General features: G+C 54.8%; 1 protein-coding gene across 7 annotated transcripts in view; it reads left to right on the forward strand.

Annotated features, from left to right (window-relative positions):
- The first annotated feature begins 2,834 nt into the window (after positions 1 to 2,834).
- The window catches only part of Src (SRC proto-oncogene, non-receptor tyrosine kinase), a 46,798-nt gene continuing 33,819 nt past the window's right edge, over positions 2,835 to 15,813 (forward strand). For 2 of the 7 annotated variants that reach the window (XM_034494974.2, XM_076930140.1), the window contains exons 1-2: positions 2,835 to 3,150; positions 3,561 to 3,675. The gene's annotated coding sequence lies outside the window, so the exon portion shown is untranslated. Of the gene's footprint in view, positions 3,151 to 3,560; positions 3,676 to 7,883; positions 7,904 to 15,813 lie in introns of those variants that run through there. The other 5 variants (XM_034494975.2, XM_076930139.1, XM_076930141.1 and 2 more) reach the window with 3 other exon arrangements.

The following is a 15,813-nucleotide window of genomic DNA, read 5'->3' on the forward strand; positions in this document are numbered from 1 at the left end:
TGCACATGTGTGTAGGCGAGTGCACAAGCACATGCATATGGTGGAGGCCACAGCAGGCTATCCAGTGTCTTCTCTGATTGTTCATCTCCTTATTCCCTTGAGGCAAGGTCTGTCAATGAACCCGGATTTTCACTTTTTGGGCTAGATCTGCTGGCCAGTGAGCTCTCAGGATTTGCCAGTCTCCGCCCTCTAATCTGGGGTTTTACATATATGGCCCCGCCTGGCTGGAGATCCAGACTCAGATCCTCATGTTTACACACCAAGTTCTCTGACCCAGTGACACATCCTCCACTTCTAGATGTGCTTGCTATCCTATTTTGACAACATCCACACAAGTAGAGTTTGCCAAAGCTAGGCAAGATGGCTTCTGCCCATGTCTTCCCATCTGGGAGGCTGAGACAGGAGGAGTGTCAAAAGTTTGAGTGAGGCCAGTGTGAGCTACAGAGGGAGACTTATCTCGGGTTTGGGGCGTGGGGTTGGGGGTGAAGTGTTAGTGTTTGGTGCCGGGATGGTCCAAGTCTGGCTCCGTATGCTTCATAATACTGATGCACAGACACGACGCAGTAAGTTGCTGTTTTACTAACACAGAGCAGAAGAAGGTACATGATTTGTCTGCCAGGCCAGACTAGTGACCCTGCCATCATATCCTGCAATGGAAATGATCGTTCCCATTTGACTGGTGAATAACCATGGCCTGAAGAAGGAGGGCCATAGTCAGTGACAGAAAGATTGGAACTTGTACTTGTAGAGTCTCTGGATGCCACGTCAGTGTGTTTTCTTCAGCCAGCTGGCCAGTGACCACTCTAGGTTGGGCATAGGCCAAGCCATGGCTCCTGCCCTCAGGGTACAAACAGACACACCCAGAATAGACTTGGGTTGTGTCTCTATCAGGGGTGTGTCTAGAAGCATGTCCTGGAGGACATGGCCCTTACCCAGGATCATGGAGGCCTGGGAGGATGGGGAGGTTGGTGGTAAGGGTGGGCATTCCTGGTGGGGGTTGACTGTCTGAAGCCCAGAGGGATGGTTAAAAACAACGAAAGCTCAATAATGAAACCATTGTGCTGGGTGTTTCCTCTGAGAAGCTCCGATGTTACTCTGCCCTCAAAGCTAGAGGTAGTCCCAGGAGTGAGGCTCTGTCAGCAGCAGAGCCAACACCAGTCTTCCATGTAAGGCTGTGAGAACTTATCGGTGCAAACCTACCTCACCTCTCTGTCTCCTCACGGAAGCCTTCCCCATTGTGCAGGCTGTTGGCATACTGAGGCTCGGGGGAAATAATAGCAAACTCTAGGTCATGCATATATTTGCAAAAATGGTAGAGCTGAGACCTTAGCCTACCAGTCCAAAGTTTATGCTGTGAGGCTTTCTATCTTCTCAGTTCTAGAAACACCCAGACCTTTCTGTTGAATTTCTGGGGGATAGATGTAGTGGTACATTTGGCAAATAGTTAACAACCAACTCTCTGGAAGAAAAAAACTAATGCATTACATGTCAAATCTCCCCATTTCCAAGTATAACGTACTTCCTGAGGCTGACACCAGGTGACCAGTCTGACATCACCAAGGATGGCACAGGGAAGGACACTGCTCCATAAGTTCTTGCAAGCTGATGCCCTGAGCCAGAGCCAGCCCCAGCACCCCACAGGAAGAGTCTCCACCCTCCCCTCAGCCCAGAGTGGCCAGTAAAGGCCATTAGACAAGTCTTAGGCATGGAGGAGGGCGGAGAAACCTGCTCCTCCAGCCAGAGCCTGCCCAGGGGAGTCCTGGGAAACTGCCGTTAATCTTTAAGCAAGCCTTGCAGACAGGAGTGGCTAGTCTGCCTGCTGTTCATGAGGTACCCTGAGCAGCCCCATCTCCTCACCTGGCCACAGTGGGCTACCCTGGCCACACTTGCGGCCCCGCCCTCAGATCTTCAGTCTTGCCCACTACTTCTTCACAACAGAGGGGGGCGGGAAGAGGAAGCTAATGGACAGAACACACCCGGAGGCACCTGGCCTAGATGTGAACTCAGATCAGTCTGACTCAAAGCTTTACCCTTTCCTGGTCTCCTGTGAGATATAGCTGTACCCTGGAGGTTGAACCTCTCACATTCTAGGATGACGAGGACTTGCCCTTCAGGAGGGATCTTTGTCGGAAGCCCAGGCCTGTGCCACATGAACCTGGTTGAGTCTCAGTTTCCTGTCTGTGAGATGGAAGCACTTTCAAGGAAGGGACATGGAGGTGGTGGATAGCTGGTCAGGCCTATCTTTCCAGAGAGAATGGGAGAAGAAGACACAGATGCTCCTGGACTGCCAACGGGAAGCCCTAGAACCTGGTAGTCTTTGAGACCAGCCTGAAACCACATCCCATCCTGCTTGTCCCATTTTTCTTCTCTACTTCCTGTCCGGTTGGTTTTGCCATCCTCAGTGGCTGGAAACATACACAACCGCCCGTGTACATGGTCTCCTTATGCACTGAAAGTGAATTTAGGCTTGGCCTAATTGAGCTGGGCCCGCAAATTCCTGCCTTCCATAGGCAGAGTCTGGAGGCTCCGCAAGTTCAAGGCCAGCCTGGGCCACATAGTGAGCCACTGTTTTGCCTTTTGATACATTTTAATAATACTGCCTCTCCCCCTCACTCTTTCCCTGTCCCTCCGTTCCTTCCCAGTCTCCAGGTCAAGGCTGGTGTGGCTAGTGCCTCAGTTTCCGTGTCTGCGAACAGTGCTAGCCTCCGGTGTGTAGCTCAGGTAGCTAGGGTGGAACCCTATCGTGGTCCCGGGAGGCCGAGCCCGGCGCATGGCAGGGGGGTGGGGAGTGGGGGGGGGAGGGGGCGCCCCCCGCGGGCGGAGCTGCTGGGGGGGGGGGCGGGGTGCGGGAGGCGCGGGCCCGGCTCGCACAGCAGGTCCTCCGGGTCGCCGGCGGGGCCCGGGTCCGCGCTTCCTCCTTTCTCCGGCTCGCGGCGGCCGCGGCCCCTCCTCCCGCGCGCTCCCTCCCCCTCGCCGCCGCCGCCGCCGCCACCGCCGCCGCCGCCGCCGCCTCCCTTTCTCTCGGTCTGTCTCTCCTGGCCCGGAATCCAGCCGGCCGCCCCGCCGGAGCGGCCAGGCCGCCGCCCGCCAGCGCCGCGCGCCTCGCTGGGGTCCGCCCGGGCGCGTCCGGAGCTCGCGGTCGCCGCGCAGGTGAGCGCCCCCGCCCCGCCGGCCCCGCGCCCTGCTGCGGGCTCCCGCCCTGCCCACTCTCCGCCGCGGCCCGCGAGATGCCCGCCGCGGCCTTTTGTTGGGATGCGCGGGGGAGGCCGGGCGGGGTGCGGGGGCCACCGGAGCTCGGGGACCCTCGGCCGCAGAGTCCCCGGCTCGGTTAGGCCACATTTGAAAACCCGGCCGATCGGCGCCGCCCGCGATCGCGGCTGCCGGGCCCGGCGCCCCCGGCCCGGAGTGGGCGGTGGGGGTGGGGTGGGCGTCGGGGAAGCGGCGCCTGGAGGGCCACACTACCTCCTTAGGTCTCATTGGGGCCTTGGGTAGGGCCTGGTGCTGCTGGCCTGGAAGAGACCGGGCCACCCTGTCCTCGTCCCCCACCCCCCACCCTCCAGCCCCCAACCTAGCCCCTGCGCAGGCCCAGCGACCGATGGGCTCAGAAGTTGGCAAAAGTTTTGGGATTTCACTACCGCCACCAGGTCCGCTTGCCCACCCAGGCAGGTACTGGAGGTGAGTTTGTGTCCTCTACTAGGACCACCACTTGTCATGCTGTGTGTCTTGGGGACAACTGCTTTAGCTCTGTGAGCCAGGGCTCTCCTCAGTGGTAGGTGGGCTGAACAGAGGGGACTCACTCGGGTGTCCTTTAAACCTTTGGGGCTTTCAGATTAGAAAGGTGGACAGAGGTGTGTGAGGCTTATGGCTCCCTGAACAGACTTCCCAATAAAGGCGGTGGTGGCACCATCTGGGTGGAGATCAGATTCGGTTACCAAGGTGGACACGGGGTGGGGGCGGGGGTCTCTTTCCAACCTTATGAAGTCCAGGTATCTTGATTTCTTGTTTTCCTGAGTGATCTGAGCCAGGGACTGCCCCTTGGACTCTTCACATCAGTCCTCAGGTGACTATTCTCTGCACTTTGGCAGCTCAGGACTTGGCATATATGAGGGTGGGGGGGGGGGGCTCAATAAATGAGTCCTACCCTGGAGCTTGCACAAGATGGTTGAGGTACCTGTGGCACAGCTGCCAGAAGAATTGGGTAACTGTGTGCCTCAAAGGGTGCCCTAGAGCCCTGCCCTAGAGCCCCTCCAGAAGAGTGGATGTAGTCAGCTTTGGGTTCCCTTTGGCCTCAATCCTGTCAGGGAGGATTGATCAGTTGTGAGGTAGGTCAGTGGTAGAGTACAGGCTTAGCCTGTCCAAGGCCTTGGTGCTAGCCAAGGAACCTCAGAATGGTAAGTCAGGAAAGAAAACAGAGCAGTAATGACCAGAGCTGCTGATATCCAGTGAACTCCTCTTGGGGCTAGCCTGGTCTACAGCTAGAGCCGGAGCCTACCCTTCCTGAGAAGTTGTCTGGCTGCCCTTTAACCTGAGGTGATGGTGAAGGCTGTGTAGTTTTAGGTCAGGCACAAGGCATTATTGGAAAAGGTTCCCTCCATATCTCCCGCACCTGGCAGAGACACAGCTCTACTGGAGATGGGGCGTGTCCTGGTGAGGGAACCTTTCCACAAGGGAAGTGATTTACAGTGTGTCACCTCTCAGCTGATCTCCTGTCTACATCCTGGGGTACACACTGAGAATGCGAGCTAGGCGTGCCGTGCTCCACCCCCTGCCCCCCAGTCTCATGTCCATCCTTGTATATCCCAGCCTTAGGGCAACCCTATCTCTCCCTTTTCCCCAGCGGCCCCCCACGGCCCCCAGTCCTCCAGCACATAGGCTGGCTCCTCTTTGGGCTTCTCCCCTGATGGTCATCTGAGGGTGGGGGTGGGGATGGGGCATGTCTCGCTCCTCTAAGCCCCCAGGAAGGACACGGTTAAATGATTTTTATTCTTGCTGTCCATCTAGTCCTCTGCTGACTTTGATGGTGCGTTGAGCACATACTATGCGCCAAGGCCTGGGAACTTTGTTGAGCAGCTCTGTGGTAGGAGGAGCACACAGCTTCCTGGAGGAGGGGCTTGAGCTGGAGGGAAAACAGTGGCCAGCCAGCCAAGAATGCAGCTGGGCCATGTTCTTCCTTTCTGTTCAGAAGGTCATCTGCCTGGGGACTTTCTGGGAAACTGAGAACAGGTCCTTGGCTCCCAGAAACTGGAGTGTGGGGGATAGGCCATGTATCAAGCAAGTGGCCAGATAAATGAACATATAATTGTGACTGTGATAAGGGCAAGGCCTGGGGAGCAGAGGAATCGTGAAGGAGGAGTGTAGGAAGTGTCTGGGCATGAAGCTAGAGGAAGGTGTGCCAGGCAGAGAGAGGTGTGTATGTGCAAAGGCCCTGAGGTGGGGGAAGTGTATAATTGTTGTGGAGAACCAAAGAGAGAGCTATGAGAGGCTGATCCACCAAGGCCTGCTGTCAATAGGGCTGCTCCCTCTGTGGGGCCCCTAGAAGCCTTGAGGGGGGGATCTTGGCCTCTATCTGTACACAGGGAGCTGATGGGTATCCTCTGTTGGAACCAGATTAAGCTGGAGGCCAAGGCTCAGAGCTAATGGAATTGATGTGTAGTCTGGACTCCCATATTCTGTGGGAGTCCTGATCAGGTCTCAGGAGGAGGAGGTGTATGAGGCTAGATTTTGAAGGTATAGTAGGAGTTCAACCTAGAAAGCCAGGGGCAGTGAGAGCCCAGGGATCAGGAAGTGCAGAGCAGGGTCGGGGTCGGGGTGAGGGGAAGCTTGGGAGAGCAGGCATGTTCAGCCAGGAAACCGGAGATCATGCCTGTGCATCTGATAGGCCTGGGTTCAAGTTCTGACTGTTGACCATTCTATTTGCTGTGTCTTTGGGTCCTTCATTGTCTCTTTCTGAGATTTGGTTTCTTCATCACAGAAAGACCAACCATCTCTCCCTTTCCAGGTAGGGTTAAGAGAAGGCTCTGCGCCTGGAATTAGTTACTGTACAGAAAATGGGACTTATTTGCTGTATGTGGCACTGGGAAGTCTGTTAGTATCTCTGGGCTCAGCCTTGCCATCTGTGTGGCCATGGCCTCGAGCGGGAGTTGGCATGGGTCTGAAGGTCCCAGTTTGGGCAGGGCTTGCTATAAGAGGATGTTCACAGTAAAGGACACTAGTGTGCTGGGTGACCGTGAGCCCTGGCATCTCTGTGCCAGAAAGCTGAGCTGGGGATGGTACACAAGAGATGGTCTGGCTTTCTGAATGTAAACCATAAGACCTAGAGAGAGAAAGCCATATGCCTAGGGCTTCTCAGGTGACAGCCAGGGATGGGCTATAGGGCTCTGAAGTCCACATTTATAATCTGGTGCTCCTGGAGTCTTAAAATCCTGCAGAGGCCCTGTGTGGAGGCCCCAGTTTGGAGTCCTCCTGCCCCTCTGTGGTCCATCAGACCTCACAGCATCTCAGGCCTCCAGTGCACTCTTCATCTCCCCAGAGAAAGCCTTTCTGGCTCTCTGGGGAGAGGCCCCATCACCTTTGAAGGGCCTCACTTTTTTATCCATCAAGTACAGCAGTGACTCGTGGTTCCCTGGATGTCCCAAGAGGGTGGACATGGGGTACTTAACTCAGGACCTAAGAAATGTGGTCAGGGCAGAGCTGGACATAGACTGAGCTCTTGCCTCCTCCAGCAGTTGATTCTTGTCCAGTGACACAAGGGTGATGCTGTAAAATGGACTTGTAGCTGACAGGGCCAACGAGAGGCTGGGATCCTGCTCTCTTAGGGGAGACCTGTTGTTCAAGGCCTCATTCCACTGGTAAGCCTAGAGTCAAGTCATAGACTCTTTCCTATGGTAATTCTAATAGCTTAATCTATGGACAGTCATTTTACAATATATATTTTCTCTTCTCTGGCTCTTCTCTGGCTCAGACAAGAAGTCTTGACTCCAATTTCATAAGCTGAAGTGGTGTGTCGAGCTGCGTTCTGAGGTCCAGTGTTGGCTTCATGGGAAACAGTGCTGTGATAGATTCATAATGTCTGCTCTGGACAGAAGCTTAGCAAGCATTGTCTGTGTGCTATGAGTTTGTCATTCCTGATCTATCCGGACCTTCTCTCTTTACTATATGTGTGTTGGGGGATGGGCAGTGTGAATGAAGGAGAAAGACACAGGGCAAGTTAGCCAAGCTAGGAAGAAAATGCTAATGTCTTTTTGAGGTAGGATGGTCCTCACCAGTCAACCTGCCTGTGAGCCTGGCACTGACCAGGCAATTAGGGAGAATCCCAGAGCAGGGAGCCAGAAGCCCTATGTTTCCATTCCTTGCTGTGTGAGTTTGGGCAAGAGACTTCCCCCTAGGACTACTCAGACGAGTTCTAGAAAGGAGAAGCTGAAAGATTGTGGTTTGTTTCTTCCTCTTCTCATCCCCAAAGTCCTCACCATGGAGCCTGTCTCTTCTTTGAGGACCTGAGACAGGGTCTTGCCTGGGGTTGGGTGGGGCAGGGCATGTCTGGGATGGGTGGAGGGTGTTGGTGATGGTAGACACGGGTCTTTAGGCATCCTTGGGCTGCTGGACCTTGCAGCCAGCTCAACTGAGTTGGACACTGGGGGCTGGAAACAGGGTTGGAGTAGCACCAGGAAACACGGGGATCCTGCTGGGGCCTGATAGCTTCTCTCAGGCCACTCTGTCCAACTTGTGGCCTCCACTTGAGTTTATCTGATGTCAGTATCCACATTTAAGTTCTCCAGAGATAGACCACAGCAGAGTGACCCACTATATCTGTTTCCTGTCCGGGAATGGGTAGAACTTTTATTCCTATTATGTGGAAGAAGAGCAGGAGCTCGGGGAAGCTAAGGTGGCCGTAACCATCCAGCTGGTAAGATATGGGTCTGGATGACTGTGGTTATCTGGTTCCTGCTGAGTGTCCCCACTGCGGTTGGCATCTTTCTTAGGCAGAGTACAGGTTCCCTGACTTCCTGGGTTTGTAATCGTGGCTGGTGGGTATTGGATGGTCCAGTTGCATGATCTCCTGGTAGTAGTGAGGCCTAGGAAGGCAATTGGCTCTGGGTTTGAATTCTGACATGGCAGCCCTTTTGCTGAATCATGGTGGGGAAGATGACTGCTCCATGCCTCAGTTTCTCCAATCTGTGTAGCTCTAGCATATCTCTGAGAAGGTGGCCGAATATCAGGCATGCTAGTATATGTCCAGTGTTTGGGCACAGGGCCCACTCAGGGTGTTCTCATGCTGTGAGGGAAGGTGATTCTGTGGTGAGCCAGAAAGGCAAATTGATCTGGGAACCCTCTGGGCTGGCACCCGCCACCTTGGTCTGTGGTTGTCTTGGCCTGTGTATCTAGGAAGGATTGCATTGATTGCAGCCTGTCAGCTCCATCTGAGCCCAGTTCCCACCCCTCCTTGTCCTCCTTAGAACCTGATCATATGTCCATCCCATGACCTGCAGTGCCCATGAATCTCCTTACCCTGTGGGGTCCTCCCTATGAGGTATCTGCTATCTGGGCAGTGGGTGCTTTGCATTCGGGCCTGTGTACAAGCTGCACTTGTTTCTGGTGGAGACAAACGGAGGCTCAGAGAGGGGTCGGGCCTCTGCATGTCTCCTAGACATGTCCCCGGTTTAGACAGAGTTCTATCCTCAGACCCAGCCTCTCTTCTCTGTTTTGTCTCTGTTGTGGGTTACTCCACAGGTGCTCTGAGCCACTGGCTGGTTTCCTGTTTGCTTTTGCCTGTACAGGTCCTCCATTCCTGTGAAGGTCCCCATTCTTTTATTGGGGGGTGTGTCTGACATAAGTTCTTGCTGTCTAGCCTAGACTGAGCTGGGGCGCGTCTCATGGCCCAGACTGGCAGGACTGATTCTCTTTCCTCTGTTTTCTGAGAACTGTGATTTTAGGATCCACCGTCACGGCTGGCTAGATACCCTGCTATTGAGCAAGCCCTCCAGTAGCTCAAGTATCCCTGGCTCTCTCTTTACCTTCAGTCTACCCTTCCTCTGTCATCCCTCAAGGCTCCATCTTTGGCAGACCCACCTCTAGGCTGGTTTCCTCTGCTTCTAAGGGAATGTGTGGTAGTTACGACTCCCAAGGGTACAGCACTTTATAGTTTACAAAGCACTTCTATGTAGTTACCTGTGTACCCCAGCAGGGCTATGAGGGAGACAGAACCCAGCGATCACCTTCATTTGACAGATGAGGAAGCTGGCCTCAAGTTGGGCTCCTGCTGGGTGCTCTCCCTGCTTGGGCAGCTAGGACACCCCTATTCTCCTGAGTCTTGAGTCTGTAGTCCCCTATGAGTGCCTAGATGGATCAGAGAGGTTAAGTGACTTGCCTGGGGTCACATAGCACTGAAGGGGTGAAACTTGGAGGTTTCTTCTAAGGATTCTGTGAAAGGCAGATCACGCCCACCTTCCCACCCATCTGAAGAAACCCACTCAGGTGGCTGGATGACTGGTAGGAGACAACATCTCACTGAGGTGGCTTCTCCACCTGTCACCCTAGGCAGGGTGGGACTCCTGTACTGCCCAGGTGGCCCTGCTGTGCCCTGTGGACTTTGTTCTGAGCTGTACCTAGTCCCCAAGGGTGGCTGAAGCCAGTGCTGTTCCACCTGCCTCTGCTGGACATCCAGGTAAATGGCTTCTCTTTCATCCATGTCAGGAGGCAGCAGCTTTTCCCCTTGGGCTGGCTCCCTATCTTATGCCTGTAGGAAGTTCCCTCAGTGATCATGGTGGCAGGAAGGGGAGATTGTCCAGGTAGACGATGGTGTGATCGAAGGGTTACTGGTGGGCCAGCCTGAGACCCACGGGGGCTTGCGAGTCCTCACTGCAGGATTTGCCTCCTTCACCCTACCCCCACCCCTCAAGGTGTTCCCAAGGCCCAGAACCAGATGAGCCACTGTTCTATTTGGGGACAATTCTGCTGTTCCCGTTTCAATCCCGTGCCCTAGTTTTAGAAGCAACGTGGGTTTGGTTACCAGTTGGCCATTTGCAGGCAGCTCCCCCACCACCCACTCTGCCCACACCTTAGATCCATGGGCATCATGGTCAGAATAGGCCTTGGCTGCCTTTGGTGCTGCCTGGGTCTCTGCCTCTGGGCTCCTGTCCACGATTAACAACTGATGGTGTCTGAGCCAGTGATGGGATGCACACCGGGTGGGGTGGGGGTGGGGCACAGGAGGCTGCTCCAGGGCTCTGAGGGGAGATGTACTATGGAGGACAGGACAACATGATCAGTCTTGGGGCCACTGGAAGCAATGCTCTGGAGCCAGTTGCAGACCCTGCTGTTTTCTCTGTTGTGAGCTGGGTGCCACAGGAATGATGGCAGCCTAACAATGCCAAGGAGGCTTCTGGGAAGGAAGGTCACCTAGGTCTTAAAGGATGAGCAAGAGATCCTGAAAAAGAGAAAGGTGAGGGCATGCTAGACAAGAGGGAACCCAGGAGGTAAAGTGTGTGCGTGTATATGCAGCCTGGAGAGTGTGTGTGCACGTGCGTGCGTGCATGCTTGCGCACTCAGGCATAGCCTGTGGCTGTGGAGCTTTGGGTCATGTATACAAGCTGAGAAGGAGCCTGGTTTATTCTGCACACTCAGTGGTGTAGGTGGTGGAGAACATAGAAGGATGAAGTGGAGCTGGAGTCAGAGAGGGGTCAAAGATCCTGACTGGCCAGAGGACAGAGGCCGGCCTTCTGAGGAGACTCATCAGGGCCTTGTGACATACCCTGTGAGCTTGTTATAAGCTCTGGGAGCTGGGGTTGGACCTGGTGCCCTCTGTGTATACCCCAAGCATATGCTGTGTACATATAGCCTTATGGGGCGGGAGGCCCCTGGGAAGATGGGTGTATCCAGTTCTGTGGGTCATGCCTGGCTCAGGCAGTGTGGCCTTGCTGCAGTGGCCAGGGGAGCCCTGCTGAGTCTAGGAATATCAAAAACCTGGCGGAGGGGGCCAGGGAGGGGTGCCACAGTTCCCTCTTTCTGAATCTCTTGGTAACACTATTCCTCAGGAAATGTGGGGTCCTATGGTGGGTACCCCAGGCACCTAAAGTGGACTCTGGTCCAGGTCCTAGCTTCCTTCCTTTTGGGTGAGTCTCCCAGGGCACACAGTCCACCCTCTATTAAGCTCCTGATGGTCTGAGAGCTATCTACTATGGGACCCTGGGAACAGCAGAATTGTTTGAAACTTTACATTGATTCTACCTGGGAGAGCTTGGCTAATCGATTTTGCCTTCCAGAGCCTCAGTTTCTCCCCTCACAGAAACAGGCTGGGCTCTGGAGGGTTGTGTCCAGAGTGGTACAGTCCTGGGAGAGCCTGGCTCAGAGCCACGGCCTTGCTGGGCTGCCAAGGGACAGTTTCCGGGCGCCCTGAGCTCTTAGCTCCAAGGACAAAGCCCCTTTGTGGGGAGACAGATGGAGCCTGGGAACCCCCTCCCTGGGGAGCATGGCTGTGTGTCTTCCAATACACTCCATCCCTTGGGAGAAGGAGATTTCTGAGGCCAAGGGTGGGAACCCAGTGGGTTGCACAGCCTGACTGCTCTGGCTGGGAAGCTCAGCATCTCTTTCCGGTCTGGGCCAGTTCTCAGGAGCCCAGGTATCCCTGGTAAATCCGGAGCCTACTGTAGGTTCTCTGTGCCTCCAACATTCATCCTTCCATTCAGCCATCCGTCTTTCCCTTTGTCCATCTTTCTTCTATTCTTTACCCCAGGCACCTTCTTCCCTTCCTGGGCCTGGGCTATTTGGCCACAGCATCTGCTCTGTCCTGCAGGTGTTCAAAACTGTCTAAGCTTTGTGTGGGGAGTGTTAATACACAAGATTCAGCTGTGAGTGAATAGATGTGGCCCTGTCCTCATCCAGAGACTGCTGCCATCAGAGTGAAGGGTCAGGCCAGGAAAGAGGAGTGGAGGCCCTTTGGTAGGGTTGAGGGTCCTTAAGTTCCCTGGAAAGGTCGCTTTTGAACTGAGACTGGGAGAGAGGGGAGTTGGCTGGGGTGTGGCCATTGAAACGCTTATTGGAGCAGGTGACATGCGTCCTGAAGACCTGAGGAAAGTGGGGGAGTCATGGAGAAATGGAGGGGACACGGTGGAGTAAACTCTGGGCAGAGAATGGCCTGTGCCAGGGCTCTGAGGCAGGAGCATGCTGTTTCCAGGGAAGGGGGAGCTATTGACCTGTGCACTATCCAATGAGGGAAAGGTGAGGGCTGGTGTGGTCCCCAGTAGGGACCTTTCATTTAGGGGTAAGACCCATGAGGAGGTCACAGGCTGAAGGGTTCAGTTCAGCATCTCTGCTCCAGAATGGTGGTGCCTGAGAGAAGGAAGGGAAGTGGGTTCAGGGAGTTCAGGAAGTGTTTGGAGCTGGGACTACTGACAAGGTTTGCAACCAAGCTATTGATGATAAGAAACCAAGGCTGAGCATGGCTTCTCCATGGCCAGGATCACATAGTCAGGCAGGGCTAGGTTTGGGCTCCCAAAGCCTAGGGGGACCTATGGCTTTATACAGACCCTGGTCCCCAACCCCAGACAGCAATATTAAAGTATACCCATGTCTGCCTTAAGAAGTAGTCTGCTCAGTATGTCTCTGGGCTTTAAGAAAACTCGACTCCAACCTGCTGTGGGAGCTGAGCCTGTTTCCTCTGCTCTTCATAGTGTCTCCTTCCCAGCCCTTTGGGAAAGCCTCCTCATTGCAGGTGTGTGAGGGCCAGCCCATCCACAGCTGGGCTGGAGCAGGGCTGGGACTTTCAATATCTCAGTACCTTGGGGTCGAAGGTCCCTGCAATCAGAGCCAAAGCCTCTCTCTATATGGGGAAACAGCCCAGAAGGGCACCACAGTTTGCAGAAGGCCTCCTAACCTGGCAGAACAGGTCAGCACTGAGAGCCAGGTCACTTACTGCCTAGCCCCGCCCGCCCTTCCCCTCCCCCTGCAGCCTCTGCTCACTTCCTGGCTCTGGGCTCTGCACAGGCAGGGTTTGCAGCCTCTTGACATTGTAACACAACATTGTCATCTATGTGGTTCATGCACCAGGGAGTCTTTTGAGTTAAAAAAACAAAACAAAACAGAGAGAGAGAGAGAGAGAGAGAGAGAGAGAGAGAGAGAGAGAGAGAGAGAGTGTGTGTGTGTGTGTGTGTGTGTGTCTGTGTGTGTGATCTTGTTGAAAGTAAGTTACAACTTTGTGTGAGGTTTCATCATGTCTGGCCTGGGGGTGCTGCAGCCTGAGGCCTGCAGGGTGGACACTTAGGCTGTTTAGGATGGAGCCTCGAGGAAAGGGATCTTGTTCTCCGTGCCACAGGTCAGGGGCTGAGGTCTGGCAGTGAACAACAAGTCCAGTCTGTCTGGCCTGGGCTTGTGGTGAGCCCCATTTTTCACTTGCTTAGCTCCTGTCTTCCCTCCACTTTGGTCAGGGCCGGCTGGAGCCTGCAGGCGCTCTCCCCAGTGGCACCGGCAGAGCCAGTTTGAGGCTTTTCAACCCCCAGCAGCTTGTACTGAGAATGCAGGACCAGGCGTGTTCTGACAGCCGTGGCCCTTGATCCGCTCCCCCACCCCCACTCCTGCCTCACTCCTTACTCATCCAGCTCCTGGCCCAGGCCTGTGCTGGGTGGAGCTTGGGGACTGGATTCCTTTATATTTTACATTGCCTGTGTAAGTTGGGTGGTCAGAGCCTCTGCTGGGACTTCACGCAGGGAGAGCGGGGATGGGGCTTAGCCTCTGGAATGGATAGACCTGTGGCCTAGGCTACCTCTTCCTGGGGAGGGTCTAAGTGGGTCCAACCACATACCTAACCACCCACCCACCTGTCCACCTACTTGTCTGTCCGCCCATCCATCCATCCATCCATCCATCCATCCATCCATCCACCTACTTACTTAATCACCCACCTGCCTAGTCCTCAGTGGGGCCCATCCATGTACACATCTACCCATTCACCTACCTGTCTATCCTTTCATCCATCTATCTACCTGTTGATTCTCCTGTCTGTCCATGTATCCATCTGTCATCATCCATGCATGCATCCATCCATCCATGTACACTGGGCACTTCTATGCTCTGGACAATATTCTGGAGGCTGGAGACACATCAGAGAACCAGCCAGACACAATCCCTGCCTTTGCAGTGTTTGCTGACTGGCAGGGTGAACAGAAAACCAGCAAACAAGGCATCAGTGGGCACGGTCTGTTAGAGGGAGCCAATTGCTGTGGACCCTACATTAAATGGGGAGGGGGTTTGATACGTAAGCTGGGAAACGGATGGGCTGCTACTGTACCTGTGGCGGGGAAGGTGTCCACACTGAAGACTGGCTGGCACTGGGAGTGAGGTGGGTTTACACCTCTCAGGGATAGAACCTGGGGAGTGAACAGCAATGCAGAGGCCCTGACTGGAGGTGGGGGGGGGGGTGTGGAGCATACTTGGAGTGTTGGAGAAACTGCAAGAGGCTGGGGAATGGGGTGAGGAGGGAGAACATGAAGGGAGAAGTCCTTAGGGGCAGAGCTGCTGAGGGGCAGCGCCAGGTGCCCAGAGTGGGCTGTAGTACATGCTGGCGGGGGGCAGATGGGTGTGTTTGGAGTACTTGGGTACTTAGGCATAGTTCACTGTGTTTTGTAGTCATCTTCTTTCTGTATGGAGAAGCCGTAGCAGACCCTCTAGCCTGCCCCTGCCTCGCACCCCCTCACATCATGCTAAAGTAGATCTCCAGTGTTCCACAGTCCATGTAAATGCTTCTCTGTAGCCACAAATTTGTAATCCACCCGAAGCCCACCGGTCCTTCTGCCAGCTGCCTCCTCCCTCTCCTGGTATAGTTTGCCGATGAGGATGCTGGCTCATAAGACCAACCTGCCAGTGGCCATGCTGAGCTCAGGACCTAGCGCTTAGTAGGTGGCCAGTACACAGCAGCTGCTGCTCTGATGGACGCAGCGGATGCTTTCTGGGCTTTGAGCCTATTCTTGGGGCTCCACAGGTAGGAACTTCCTTCATTCTCATGGCCATTCTTCAAAGTATCCTGATTATATAGGCAGAGGGAGAGAAACTGCCAGGCCCTCACAGTAAGGAAGGGCTGGAGCTGGGTTTTGAACCTAGGTGGTTTGCTCTTAAGTCTCATGATGAGGGGCTCTGTTAGCCCAGATAAAAAGGACTACCTCTTTTTACTGGGTGCGGATAGGTGAGGTCGGGATCTGACCATGAGCAGCCCCTGAGGAGAGAGAAGCCCGTGCAGAGGCTGGAGGGTCATTTAGGGGTGAAGCAATGGTGGAGAGTTGGTGGTGGTAGAGTCAGATGGAGCAAGCAGGAGGCCCCCAGCAGGAGGAGAGTTAAATCTGACCACTGCCCCTCATTCATGTTCACTATTGTCCTCAGGTCATGGAGAGTGAAGGGGATGGCACCTGTGAGCTGAGGGGTGGGGAGGAGCTTAGGACTGCTCATGCACTCGGGCTTGGCCACTTGGCGTTCCTGCCCACCCATGTCCCCAAGGGAGATGCCACCTGGGTGTGGGCGGGGAGGAGGGGGGACCATGTTCCCAGAGTTGAAAAGCAACCAGAGCTGTTGGCAGGGAACAGCGGGCACCGTGGGCAGGGGCCGGCTGGCAGCCCCTCTCAGGGCCTATCAGTCTGCTGCCTGGGAGGAGGGGGCCGCCCAGCTGACCTTGGGAGGTTAGGGTAAGATTAGAACTTGTTACTTCAGTGTTCCACCAAGGTCACTCCCTCATCCTGAACATGCCAAAGACTTTGTGCCCAGATACTGGCTGTGGCCCAGATGAACTGTGGCCTGTCTAGGGTCACACAGTGATGGTAATTCCTGGAATTCATT

This window comes from Arvicanthis niloticus, chromosome 2, assembly GCF_011762505.2.
Source record: "Arvicanthis niloticus isolate mArvNil1 chromosome 2, mArvNil1.pat.X, whole genome shotgun sequence".
Taxonomy (NCBI): Eukaryota; Metazoa; Chordata; class Mammalia; order Rodentia; family Muridae; genus Arvicanthis; species Arvicanthis niloticus.